Below are 13,293 nucleotides of genomic sequence, written 5' to 3' on the forward strand. Positions count from 1 at the left end.
TATGATGCTTGATGCCTCTTCCCATTGCTCATGTGAGGATGTTGAGGGACAAAAGTGTGCAACATAGAGCCTGCCTCTGATTGGGTGTTTCACTTCTCTGCCACTCAGATAAAAGTAGGTAATAGTAGAACGGAGGAAAAAGGGATTGGGACTAGAGAGCTTTCAACTTCCCTTCCACAGGTCCAAATCTTTGATTCTTACTATGTTGTAAGTTGGAGATTCTTCAACTGGGGATACAGCCCAAAGATCATCACCTATAATACTCCACAAGCTCAATAATATGTATTATATGTAAGAATGTTCTATGTCAATTTACAGGGGGAAAACCTCCAGAACAAATTTAGTCCATATAAACAAAAAACTACTGGATCCAGTTGGCTTCTAAAATAGCCCTTATTTTGCTGCAGTCCAGTCCAGAAACACCAGTTCAAGAGAACTGAATCTCAACATTAAGATCTCTCCCCTGTTTCAAACAACAGGAAAGGCAGCCTGTAAAAATTAGTTTTGTTACCTTACTCAAAAATCACAAAGCATCCCCAGCTTATCGGGAAGTCTGACAGAGAAAAAGAAGTAGAAGAATGAGGAGAAGGAAGAAGAGGAAGAGAAGAGAAGGAGGAAGAAGAGGAGGAGGAGGAGGCGGCAGCAATGGTCTAGAGCGGAAGTGAATTGAGACAGCATCGCCTCTCAGCAACCGGAAAGAAAACCCCACACATCACAGACCACTCACATCCTACGGGTGTGGTTGTTCAGCAGAGAAGAGCTGTCAGCTGCCTTTAGATGCAAGCAGGGCAGCTGCAGAGTGACAGAGGGACCTGCTCCCACTCCTGCCTGCCTACCCAGGAGACAGCAACGTAGCCAGCGTCACAAGATGGTCTACCTACTGTGGTTCTGCCTTCGGGTGAGTGCCAGCAACTTGCTATGGCTTGGGCTGAGGGTAGGGCTGGAATGTGTTCAGATTCTTACTTCCTGTGTTGGTGTCAGACATCCGGCCATGTCTCCACTGTTAACACCCCCTTAACAGCGGAGGGGAGGGTTCAGGTTGACCCAGGAGGCGGTTTGACCTGGAGCAGACCTGGAATCTCTGGTTCTAGGTCATGTGAAAGTCTGATGACGACTCCCACTCTTTAAATCATCCTATTTCCGCGCTTCCTGGTGTGTAAGTACAGGACTCCTCCCCGCCTGCTGTCTCCACCGGAACTAGCCCTGGAGGAGATAAGCTCTTAAATTATTTCAGCCCTTCAAGCATAGAGTACAGTTGTTTGTGTCTGTGTTGTTTTCATTTTCTCTGGGGTAGGGGCGCGGGTTAAGAAATTGTGACTGACCCCAGGTGTTATGTGTGTCCCAACTCTGTAGAGAAGTTCACACTCTTTTTAAGGAGTTCAAATTACACTCTGGCTGTCCTGGGCCACACTGATGACTCCAGTCTTGCTTTGCTCTGTATTCATTTATTTAACCCTTTCCCTTTATTTTCTCTTCTTTTTGTTTGTTTTGCAAAGGGTTTGAAGTGCCCACCTCTTTTTTTTTTTCTTGGAATGTCTCTAAAAATGAAGAACACACACAAGGGGGAAAGGTCATATATAGTAAAAACTGTGACACATTGGCCAGTAGCCTTTTCTATGGTAAGGGAGATTTGAGGCCCCAGTCTTTCAAACTTCCTTTTGGGGTACTCCTCTTTTCCCTAGAATTTGGTTTCCCATTTGGAATTGGGTGGAAAGAACAATTGTTCTGGAAAGAATACTGTAGCCCAACCAAATGCCCTTTTCTTCTCATCTCTGTTTTGTTCCAGACTTGGTTGTTTCCAGGGCCGTTCTCATTCTAAGAACGAGACTAAGGACAGAGGGAGGGCAATGCACAGTTGATTCTGAATTAGAGCCCCACTACGTCCCATCAGTAAATGACTTTGTTCAACACCTATCTGGAGAGTGCTCAGAATTCCAAGCCATATTTTAAGTTAAAAAAAAAAGTGCTGTAGAAATGGGAACAAGCATATCTGCAGGAGAGAAGCAGACAGTAATTAACACCGGGAAGGGAGCGTTGCTTTCTTCTGTACTTCAAAGTTCCTTGCCTGGGTAGCCTGTGAATTAACTTGGCATATTAACCAGAGAGAAAACAAATTTAATTATATGTTACACACAACCAGAAGCCTCAAAGCAGCAGGCAGGTGACAGAGGTTCATGTGCCATCCTGACCTGCAGGGAGAAATCTAGGGGTCTGGGTTTCTAGCAGGTGATGGGACAATAACGTGACAGTGAAGAGAAAAACCTGCAAATGGCTTGATGTCCATTGTCAAAATGAAAGGAAGGTGACGTCACTCCGGCTTCCCAGGACCTTCTGTATGCGTCAGAACCTCCATTGATTTAATCATTTTCCTGTAAGATAAGGAGACACGTTTATAAATGAGATATTTTTTCCCCCAAGCAGATGTAGTTTCTTATATAAACAAGGAAGTGTCAAAGCTCCCATATCTGCGACTTCTTGAAATAGTCCCTCGCAATAGACAACATGTCATAGGGGCATACTTTAGAGGGTGTATTTTGGTGGGTTCCTGAAGTCACATTTTGAAGCATTGTGTCCTGAACCCCACTGACAGTCACACAAACCACATCAAACAGCCCTTTCCCAGGGTCACATAGCATAAATCAGATATCCTGCATATCAGATAGTTACAGTATGGTTCTTAACAGTAGCAAAATTACAGTTATGAAGCAGCAATGAAAATAAAGTATGGTTGGGGGGTCACAACAACATGAAGAACTGTGTTAAAGGGCCGCAGCGTTAGGAAGGTTGCGAACCACTGCTATAGACTACATAACGTGTGCATGTGGGACAGCCTCTTGTTCCTGCAGCCATAGTGAAGAAAATAACACAAAGTTACAACAAGCACTAGAGATTGCATGGAGGGGTGCAGGGAACAAGGAGGGCTGCTGCTGGGGGTCAGATGGCGGAATATAGCGTCAACTTGTGTTGTAAGAGTGAGAGCCCTCGAACAGTAAAAGACGCACAGGACAGTGATTGCCTAAGCCAGCTGCAGCTGACTTATGTACCACGTGCTGCGCTTACGCTGGGTATGCCAGGCTAGGATCTGATTGGCAGATGGTTCACTCAGCACCACTGTGCACAGATGAATGGTGAAGTACAGGACGGCATAGTGACTGTGACCTGATGAGGGGGCAGGACTTCTTACAGCATCACCAGAATGGGATGGGACGTCATTGTACACGTAGCCCATCACACGTCTGCGGTTTAGTTCTGTTATCCAAAGGCCATCTGCCCTTGTCCTGAGATATCTTGGATTCCAATCTTCCCCTATCTATTCAAGGACTACAGTGCGGGTGGGGGTGGGTGGCATTCCTCACCTCTCTGACGTCATCCTGGAGAGAGATCACATGCACAACCTCAGGAAAAGTTCCTTGTGACATGTATGAGACATTTCTCCAAAAGGACATCCTGCTGCAAACGACTTCTATCTTCCTTTGTTGATCTGCCTCCTCCAAAAATCATTTGAGCAAAGCTTCCAGAGTGTGAAACATTGCATCATTTTACATGGCACAAGATGACAGCTATGGTCTTAATCTAGTTGGAGTCACATCATTTTTAAATTTTGATTTTTTTTTCCTGCTTCATTCTTTTAGTCCACTGATTTTAGCCTCAGCAATATTTTCAGTATGTACTAGCACAGTCTGTTTGGCTCATCTGAAAATGTACATGGCCATGTGTGTGTGTGAGTGTGTATATATGTGTGTGTGTGTGTATGTGTGTGTGTGTGTGTGTGTGTGAGAGAGAGAGAGAGAGAGAGAGAGAGAGAGAGAGAGAGAGAGAGAGAGAGAGATTGATTTTGATTGATTGACTGATGGCTGCTTAGTGGTTACTTTCACAGCAGGATAGCATTCTATCACGTGAACTCATGGCAGTCCATTGGCTCTATGAATTTACAGTGTTAAGCAGTTGGCCACTATGCAGGCTCTAAGTTAGGATGTCAAGAAAGCACAGTGGCTCCCAAATTTCTCGGGCACAAAATACTGCCAGCAGAGATGTAATGTGTAACCTGAAGTCAGGGAAACATTTTAGGAGCCAAAAGCAGCCATGCAGCCCTGTCATCCTACACTGAGGAGGCTAGAGAGATCCAGATCTCCTATGGTCCTCACTTGGGAGTTTCCCATCGATGTGTTCCCTGCAGCTGCCTCTCTTTGCCGTTCAGGGGGCTGTTCTGCTGTCACACCATCAGCCAATGGCGTGGCCTGCGGACCTCTGGTAACCCTTTGACTATTCTTCACGACTCTGAATTCCCCACCCACAGCCTCACTCTCAGTGAGAGGAAACATGTGAAGGAAGTGAGACTAGGTGGCTAACTCTGTGTGACCCTGGGAAGCAGAGTAGTAAGCTAGCACCTTGAGTCACACCAAGGGACACAGCTTCAGCAAGTCACGGTCACGGACTGACTGGAGGTTGTGGTTCACTGCTGCCCAGCATCACGAGAGAGAATCCAAACGCATGGAGACATCTATAGGATCTGCACTCAAAACCCCAAGTGTGGTTCCTACTGTGCATCTCCTTTGCACCACCAAAAAGCTGAAAAGATCTAATTTGGGCCTTTGTAAAAAGATCTAATTTGTGTGTGTGTGTGTGTGTGTGTGTGTGTGTGTGTGTGTGTGTGTGTGTACACAAAGTGTAGAGGTAAGGAGAGAGGATTTGATTCTTCAGTGTAAAGCTGGCAAGCCTCAAGCCAGTAGGATGCTGTATTTCAAGTCCAAGGCCTTCTTGCTCAGGAAAGAGAAGGTCTTTGTCTAGTAAAGCCTTCAGCTGACTGAATGATCCCCTCCCCCACACACATATTATGGTTAGCCATCTTAACATATTCGCAATCTACTGATTTACCTGTAAATCTTACAACTATCTCCAGAATAGTTACTATCAGTGTATCTTTAGCCTAACCAAGTTGATGCATAAGATTAACTGTCTCGGATTCTGTCCTGCTTTTCAGGAACTTTGTAATTATTTATTCACAATCGTTGCAGGTCTAGTATGATTCAAGTGATGCTCTAGGTCCTTAGAATTCAACATGAAGCTGGCAGACAAGCCCCAGTCCTCAAGTAGATCATACATGGAGGTGGAAGAGGACGTCTAAGTAAAGGGAGTTGAAGTATTTGTGGTAGACTTCATACTGCCAAAAAGTACTGTGAGTTTAGTTAATGTCAATCAAATTTAAAATGGCCCTGTCAAAACAGATAGAAATATACTAAGAAAAGGAGCAAAGATTTTTTTTATTTTATGGACTTTATTGTCCATCAGGGGCAACAGATCTAAGGGATGTGGTCATGAGAATCACATTCTAACACCTACACACAGCATGGTGTCCATTACATAGCTTTCAGTGGTACCGGAACATGTAACTCGGCTGTTGGGGACCATGAGAGTGAACAACTTACATGCAATTGTACTCCAAATAAAATAAAATGGCCAGAGTCATTCGTGCACACTTATTTCATGTTCTTCGCCGTTTCTCTCTCTCTTTTAATGGCCACCCAGTTAAGAGAACTACCTCAGAAGTGACTGCTTTTGGGAGATACAGAATGACTCAACAGTGCGTACTGGTTTCTCTGTGTGACTATTTATTTTATTAGTCTAGGTTTGGTGTGTGTGTGTGTGTGTGTGTGTGTGTGTGTGTGTGTGTGTGTAGAGAGAGAGAGAGAACAAGCTTCTGAAATCAGGGTATTTAGTTCAGGTTCTTCAGAACTGGGCATCTATTTGCTCACAGTGAATGCGTCTGTGCTGGCTTGCTGTGAGATGACACACAAGGCCATGGGCTTGGAAACAGAACAAAAGGACATCAACCCTTTCTGAAGAAATGTGACCTTCAGAGGCAGCAGCAGGCCACCATCTGCTGCAGCTTAGATACTGGCCCCAAAGGTCCACATGTTAAAGGCATTCATTGTGCCACTGAAAAGATGGAACCTGCAGCGGAGGAGAGTTATCAGGAGGGAATTAGGCCACTGGATGAATGCCCTTGAAGGGGAGCTGGGGACCCCAGGCATTCCTTTTGTTTTCTGGCCATGGGGTTTCTGGTTTTCCTTGTCATGTGTTGCCACTATTAGACAGACGCAGCCCTGTCACAAGCCTAAAGCCAACAGAGCAACTGACCCTGAGCAGAAAATAGCTTTTCTGATTGCTGTTGACAGAATATTTGACAAAAACTTATGGTTCAAGAGGTGATATGGTCCATCATGCTGAAGGAGGTTTGGCATCGAGAGTGGCCCTAGCTGGGAAGCAGGGGCGTGAGGTGGCTGGCCACACTGCAGCTGCAGTCAGGAATCAGAGAGGGTGATGCTGACACTCAGCTGGCTTCCCCCGCACCCCCCGTTTTCCCTTTTGCTCAGTCTTGCACCCCAGTCCATGGGATGGTGCCACCTACATCCAACTTTTGTCTTTTCTCCTTAGCTAAACTCAGAGAAGACCCTCATAGGCAGACCCAAAGATATATCACAGGCATACACAAAGATATACTACAGGCACACACAAAGATATATTACAGACACATGCTAAGAAATATCATAGGCGTACACTAAGATATATCACAAGTATACACAAAGATATATCATAGGCAGACTCAAAGATATATCACAGGTGTACACAAAGATTTATCACAGGCACATGCTAAAATATATCACAGGCATGCACAAAGATATATCACAGGCACACACTAAGATATGTCACAAACATACACTAAGATAAGGCTCATAGGTGGCTCTAAATCCAGTCGTGCTGCTAGTGAAGATTAACCATGATAAGAACTGAACACTCTGAAACCATGAGTCAAAATAAACTTTCCTTCTGTGGAGATGACTGTGTGAAGCCTTCGTCATAGCCATGGGAAGCTGAGGGCGCTTCACCCCAGGGTTTCAGTCAGGACTGGGAAGAGCACAGAGGTTGCACTGCACACTGGCACACTTCAGAGGGCAATTTTTGTAAAGAAATAGCTATGACTGACTGATTCTCATCCCCAGTACACAGCCCCGATGCTTAAGGATCTCTCCCATTTGAGTGGAATGGAGAATGTATAGCGAGGAAATGAAAATCACATTTATAGCATACCTAAGCATACTGCTCCAAGGGGAAGGAGGCAAACTGAAGAAGCCCCATACTACATGACTCCAAATATGGTGCATTCTGGGAAAGGTGCTAAGGAGGAGAGGAAGGATCAGGGAACACAGAGGACAGTGGCCTCCTATGACGTTACAGATGTGGACTCTTCACGTTATACACCGGTATAAACCAGCGTCCTCCACACTGAGTTTGAACCCTGTGTCGATCATTTGTCAGTGTACATCCATCCGTTGTAACAGACGCACCTCTGTGATGTGGGATGCTGACACTGGGAAGGCTATGCACGAGAAGGGCAGAAACACATAGAAAACTCTCTACTTCCCTTACAATATGCTTTCAGTCCAACGTTTCTATTATGTTTTTGGTTGTGAGCCTTTAACGGCTGAGCCGTCTCTCCAGCCCAATGTTTCTGTTATGAATAACTTTTAATTTTTAAAGAGCTAAGCAGCCTCTTTGGTGTCCCCAACAAGGCCCAAGAGGACACCTAATGAGCACTTCAGCACTGGTGTTGGTCCCCTCTTGCCCTAGCTGGTTTTGATCGATGAGGTATTTTGGTGTTTTTTTTTTGTTGTTGTTTATTTGTTTGTTGGTGTCAGTATGACACAAGCTAGAGGTATCTGAGAAGAACATCTATTGGAGAAAATGCCCATGCTTATCTGTTAGTTGATTGACATGGGAAGCCCCAGCTCACTGTGGGCAGTGCCACCCCTGCACTGGTGGTCCTAGATGGATAAGAAAGCAGGTTGAGCAAGCCATGGGGAGCAATGCAGGAAGCAGCACCCTTCCATGGTCTCTGCATCAGCTCCCACCTCTGGGTCCCTGCCCTGTTTAAATTCTTACCCTGACTTTCCTCAGTGATGGAGTGTTATGTGGAAGTGTAAGCTGAAATGAACCCTTTCCTCTCCAAGTTGCTTTTGGTCCTGGTGTTTTACCACAGCAGTAGAAACCCTACTAAGGCATCTCTACCTAGAAAGACCCTTGGGGAACAGCTGTAAGGCAGTATCCCTTCCTCATTCAGCTCTGTAGCCGCATTCCACCTTGCCATGGCAACCCCCTGTCACCTCACACACTCTGCTTGTAACCGACCTTTCCCAGCAGAGAACTCAGCAAGCAGGTGCAGTCTGTTTCCTCTGGACTGTCAGCTCCATAGCCACAGGGTTCTGTTTTCTTTTCTCTATATATCAGTGTATAGGGAGTGCTCAAATGAAGAAAGGAAGGGATAAGCAAGTGAGTGGGTGAGTGTTAGAAGTCAGATCTCTGAGACAGGGGAGGAGGACTCTCTGCTCATAATAAACAGGCCACAGGGGCCTTGCTGTAACACGAAGCAGAGAGGAAAGCCTGAAGAAGTGTGGTCCTAGAAAGGGTGGCTTGAGAAGGGGTGTGTGAACTTTAGGGGGGCGCTTGGGAGGGGATCCATAGTGTGAAATGTGAGAAGACAGAGGTGGTATCTGGGAACACCCACTTCTGTATCTTGCCTAGGAGGGCAGGAAGTTGGGCAGCAGCTGAGCAATGAGCACTCCGTCCAATGGTGCACCCTGTAGGCAAAGTTAGACATTTTTTTCCTCGGGAGCATGGTGGTAGGGAAGGCAGAGTGAAGCCGAAGTAACTGAGAGCTACACCCTGATCTGCAGGCGGGCAGGGAGACAAGGGGTGAGGGCTGGACCTGGCCTGGCATGGACAGTTGAAACCTCAAAGCCCACACACACACACACACAGTGACACGCCTCCTCCAACGAGGCCACATCTACTCCAACAACCATCAACTAGGATCCAAGCATTCAAATATATGAGTCTATAGGAGCCATTCCTATGCCATCCACCACACATGTTAAGAATTGTTAAAACTTTATACCAAGTCTCAGATCTTTATTGTCTGCCTCTCTTGTTCATTTGGTAACCAATAGTTGCCAAAAATAGAACAGAAAGTGAAAACACTTTCTAAGCCCCGTGAGAACCAATAGTGTGCATTCTGCCTAAAGCGATCCCTTTCTTTGCAGTGTGGGTACCATCACTGGCAACAGTGTCCATTGAGACATGATGTCTGGGGCTCAGGAAATGGACAGAACCAAAGGCGCTCCAGTAACCACTGGTGTGATAAAGGAAGCCAGCAGCTTCTAAGGTTCATATTCCACCTGTGCCACACACCTGTCATGCAAGTCAGTGTCTCATCTGCAGAGGACGTGACAAGCCCTACCACACTGGGTAGTTTTGAATATGAGTTAATATTCATGTACACACAAAGTGTCTCCAACGCCATCGGAGACATTAAAGTGCTAGATTCATATTATCTTGTAGGAGTGAGCAAAGGAGTGGCAATGCAGGGTAGGAGCTAGGCTGGGGTGTGGCTTAGTTAGCAGAGGGCTTGCCTACCATGCTCAAGACCCTCCCTAGAGTCAACCCCCCGGGAAGCAAATAGACCAAGCATGGTGATACGTGCCTGCAATCCTAATACTCACAGGGTGGATGAAGGAGGGTCAGAAGATCAAGATCATTCTCAGTTATATAGTAAGCTCCAGCCCAACAGAGGGAAACAAGGATTTAACGAGAGAGAGAGAGAGAGAGAGAGAGAGAGAGAGAGAGAGAGAGAGAGAGAGAGAGAATTAGAGATCATGGAAAAATAAGATGAAACCCAAATGCATCTACAGCATTCAGTTCAACTCAGCCCAGCCTCAGTAAACAAAGTCACATGATGTCTAGAGCTGATGAGAATGGGTGAAGTAGAGAAGAGGCTCTTAAAGCAGTTTTGTTCTCATACAGACCAACCTGTAGATGAGCCATTGGTCACCACGCATGTCCTGGATCTCTGCAGTGTGCTGAGCACTGGTGAGCCCAACACACACATGACTACCACCAGCATGAGCTTTCTCAAATGGATTTAAGTTGGGAAACTACTGGGCTCATTTGCTCCGGGGTGTGTTGTCTTGTACCCAGGCTGTGGTTCTCACTGTGTGGTTCATTAAGAAAGAGAGAAATTTGTATAACAGACTTTCAAAACAGACAGCTCTTTAAAAATTTTTATCTATTAAGTGTGTGTGTTCTCTCACAAGCACATGTATGCCTGCCATAACATGTGTGTGGAAGTCAGAGGAAAACTTTCAGGTGTCAGTTTTCTCCTCTTACCATTTGAGTTTGGGGGACTGAACTCAGTTTGTCAGGCTTGGTGCTAAGTGCTTTTGCCAAGTGAGCCATCTGGCTATCCTTCAACACTGCAACTCTGTGTGCTAATGAAGAATAGAAGGTATAGCCAGATTCATGTTCGTTAACTAAATCAAACAGATCGTCATTGCTTTGCCTTTCTTGAATCTATGGTTCAGTTTCAGGTTCACCTCCTTCCCTATCTTTCCCTCTCAAAGTGCAAACATTCACTAAGGATCAAAGGAGGAGCTGAGTACCCAGCTGCCCATGAAACGTTACACTCACGGGCTATCCCTTGGCTAACAGCTTGCCTGTCTCACTCACTGAAATACTTGGGAATACACCCCTGAGAAGCAGCAGTTAGTGCCTCTGAGAGCACTTGGGAAAAGCCAAAGCTGAGAAGCTTCCTGAACAACTGTTGAGGGTTCTGACAGGGATACCAAACTCACAGCTCTGTGCCACTGTGCTGGGTTTATACACAAGGAGGGCTTGGCAGATGATGCCAAAAGAGCCAATAGCCACCTTTACAATGATGCATTCTAGTGATGCATTGGTTCAGAGGGTAAAAATCATTCTGAACTCTGGTGCTCCATATTTGACCACATGCCCTTGATGGGCAGACCTGATGGCACTCAAAGAAAGAATAAGCAGGCTACCAAGATGAGACTTGATAGCCTATGACCATATAGTGGGGGAGGAGGTCCCCCTTGGTCATAGACCTAAGGGAGGGGAATAGGGTGAAAGTGGGAGGGAGGGAGGGAGGGAGGAATGGGAGGATACAAGTAATGGGATAACAATTGAGTTGTAATCTGAATAAATTAATAAAATTAAAATTAAAAAAGAAATTTAAAAAATCACATTGCCATAGATGGAGCTGAGAGTCTGGTCTCCTGGGAAGAGTTTCTGTGGAGAGTGGGGACTGACTCTGACATGAACTCTGATGCCCCATATTTGACCACTTCCCTGTGGTGGGGAGGCCTGGTGGCACTCAGAGAAAGAATAAGCAGGCTACCGAGATGAGACTTGATAGGCTGTGACCATATGGTGGAGGAGGAGGTCCCCTTCTCTCACAGACCTAGGGTGAAAGAGGGAAGGAGGGAGGAACGGGAAGAGACAAGCAAGGGGATAACAGTTGAGATGTAATCTGAATAAATTAATAAAAAAAATAATAAATTCAGACAGGAAGCTTCCTAAGAATTTCCAGGATGCCCTCTAGGAGAGGCAGAGAGACTTGCTAATTGTAGTTTACTCTGATGTTTATGAAGAAACATCAGAAGGTTCGAATGAAGGTCATTGGTGATAGGGTCTCTAAATATGGCCGGCATGGCGAGCTCCTTCAGTGATGAGACAACTGTGTTGGGAGATCAGTAAAAGTTCTTTTCCCTGAGATTCATTCCAACAGTAAAAATTGTTAAGACATATTTGTGCTGGCTGTATATTTCAAAAGCTCAACCGTACAATCACTTTCACAGGCACCCTGCACAGCCCCGCCTAGACTTCCAACATTTCCTTGATGAAGCGTGATTACAATAGAAAGGAATGTTATTCTTCTCCTGCCACAGGGAAGAATTTGTCTTCCTTTGTCCCAGTAAATAAATCACGGCTTGTGTCAGAGGCCTTGACCTAAATCTTAATTGATGCCCATGGCCTGTTTAGACCACTGCGTGCAACTTAACCAGACAGCCCTGGGAGGAAGGATTAAGGCGGCCACAGTAAGGAAAAGGCTGATATTTTGACCAACCATTCATGGAATTTATTGCGATGCTTATTTTGCCTATAATTTAGTTTTATTAAGTTTGGCTCTGGGGGGGAGGGGGCACGGTAATTCCTTATTCTTAATGTTTAGTAGAGTGAAAATTGGGTTTCTATTTTAAGATTAAGTGTTTGATTTAATTCGGACTCTAATAAACATCATGAATTTAGACAAAAAACAAACAAACAAAAAACATTGACTTACAATGGCATGGTGGCTCCTGTCTGCAATGCCAGTACTTACTTAGAAGTCTGACTCAGGAGGTCTTCTGCAAGTTCAGGTGCAGCCTGGGCTACATAGTGAGTTCTAGGGCACCCAAAACTAGAGTGAGACCTATTCTCAAAATGAGGCAAAAGTAATAACAGCCAACATTGATATATTAATTTAGTGCATGCTTAGCCCGTTAACCCCCACCCTTTTGTTGAATTTTCCCAGTTGGCCTAGATTGTTGATGGTACCCTTCTCTTTACTGTTAATGAAACTAAAGAGATTGCAGTGGGAGGCCATTTAGGTAAAAATTTGGGCAGCTGATCCACTAAGGCAGATGTGGCCGGAAGCCAGGACTAAGAGTTTGCACAAGGAGTTTTCAACCAGTAATGGGTAACCCCTTGCCGGGATCGGGGCACCACTTATATCTTTGGTGTGAAAACATTGATTTTCCTTAAACTAATATGCCTTTTATTTCAAGGCAGGGGAATCTTTCTTTTTTATTTCATGTCTCACACTTCATCCCTGCCCCACATACACCACCTCCAAAATACCCTGTGTGAAAAGCTTCCATATATGTGAGGTGTCCCTTGGATGCTACCAACTTTTCTTCCTGAACCTTACTCCCTCTATGTCACTCATTATGGTGAAGGGCTCTTTTCAAGTGGCCAACACCCGTAGCTTTCCTCAAGTTTGCTTTATCAAAACTGGATGAGCAAGGATGGATTTGATCCCTTGGCTGTTGATCACTGTCTCTCGAAGCTCCTGACCTTTCCATTCAAAGGCGTGTTCTATAGTGTGAATAAGCTCTGCTCTTCTAGGAAAGGGAATTTCAAGAAGTAGACGGAGGTGAAGTCATCTGTCTTTACCCAGTACCCACTCAGACAGCCTGGGCTCCCGCCGTACCATCATCTCCTCCGTGTGGCTCATCACAGACAGACCTGCAACAGGAACAGTTTCCTTTTGAAAGAAATGCAAGGCTAGGTTCGTGGGAGGCTGAGGTCATTTGCTTTTCTTCCATGGAAACAGGGTGTCTCCTTATTAATCAGAAGGCTTGAGAGGCAAGAGGGGAAGTTGAGAAAAGATGGTTTCAGTCA

General features: G+C 45.4%; 1 protein-coding gene across 1 annotated transcript in view; it reads left to right on the forward strand.

Annotated features, from left to right (window-relative positions):
* The first annotated feature begins 744 nt into the window (after window positions 1-744).
* NEDD9 (neural precursor cell expressed, developmentally down-regulated 9) overlaps window positions 745-13,293 on the forward strand; it is a 179,126-nt gene continuing 166,577 nt past the window's right edge. The window contains exon 1 of the mRNA XM_084794865.1: window positions 745-898. The gene's annotated coding sequence lies outside the window, so the exon portion shown is untranslated. The remainder of the gene's footprint in view (window positions 899-13,293) is intronic.

Source organism: Acomys minous (assembly GCF_964271855.1).
Source record: "Acomys minous genome assembly, chromosome: 9".
Classification (NCBI taxonomy): Eukaryota; Metazoa; Chordata; class Mammalia; order Rodentia; family Muridae; genus Acomys; species Acomys minous.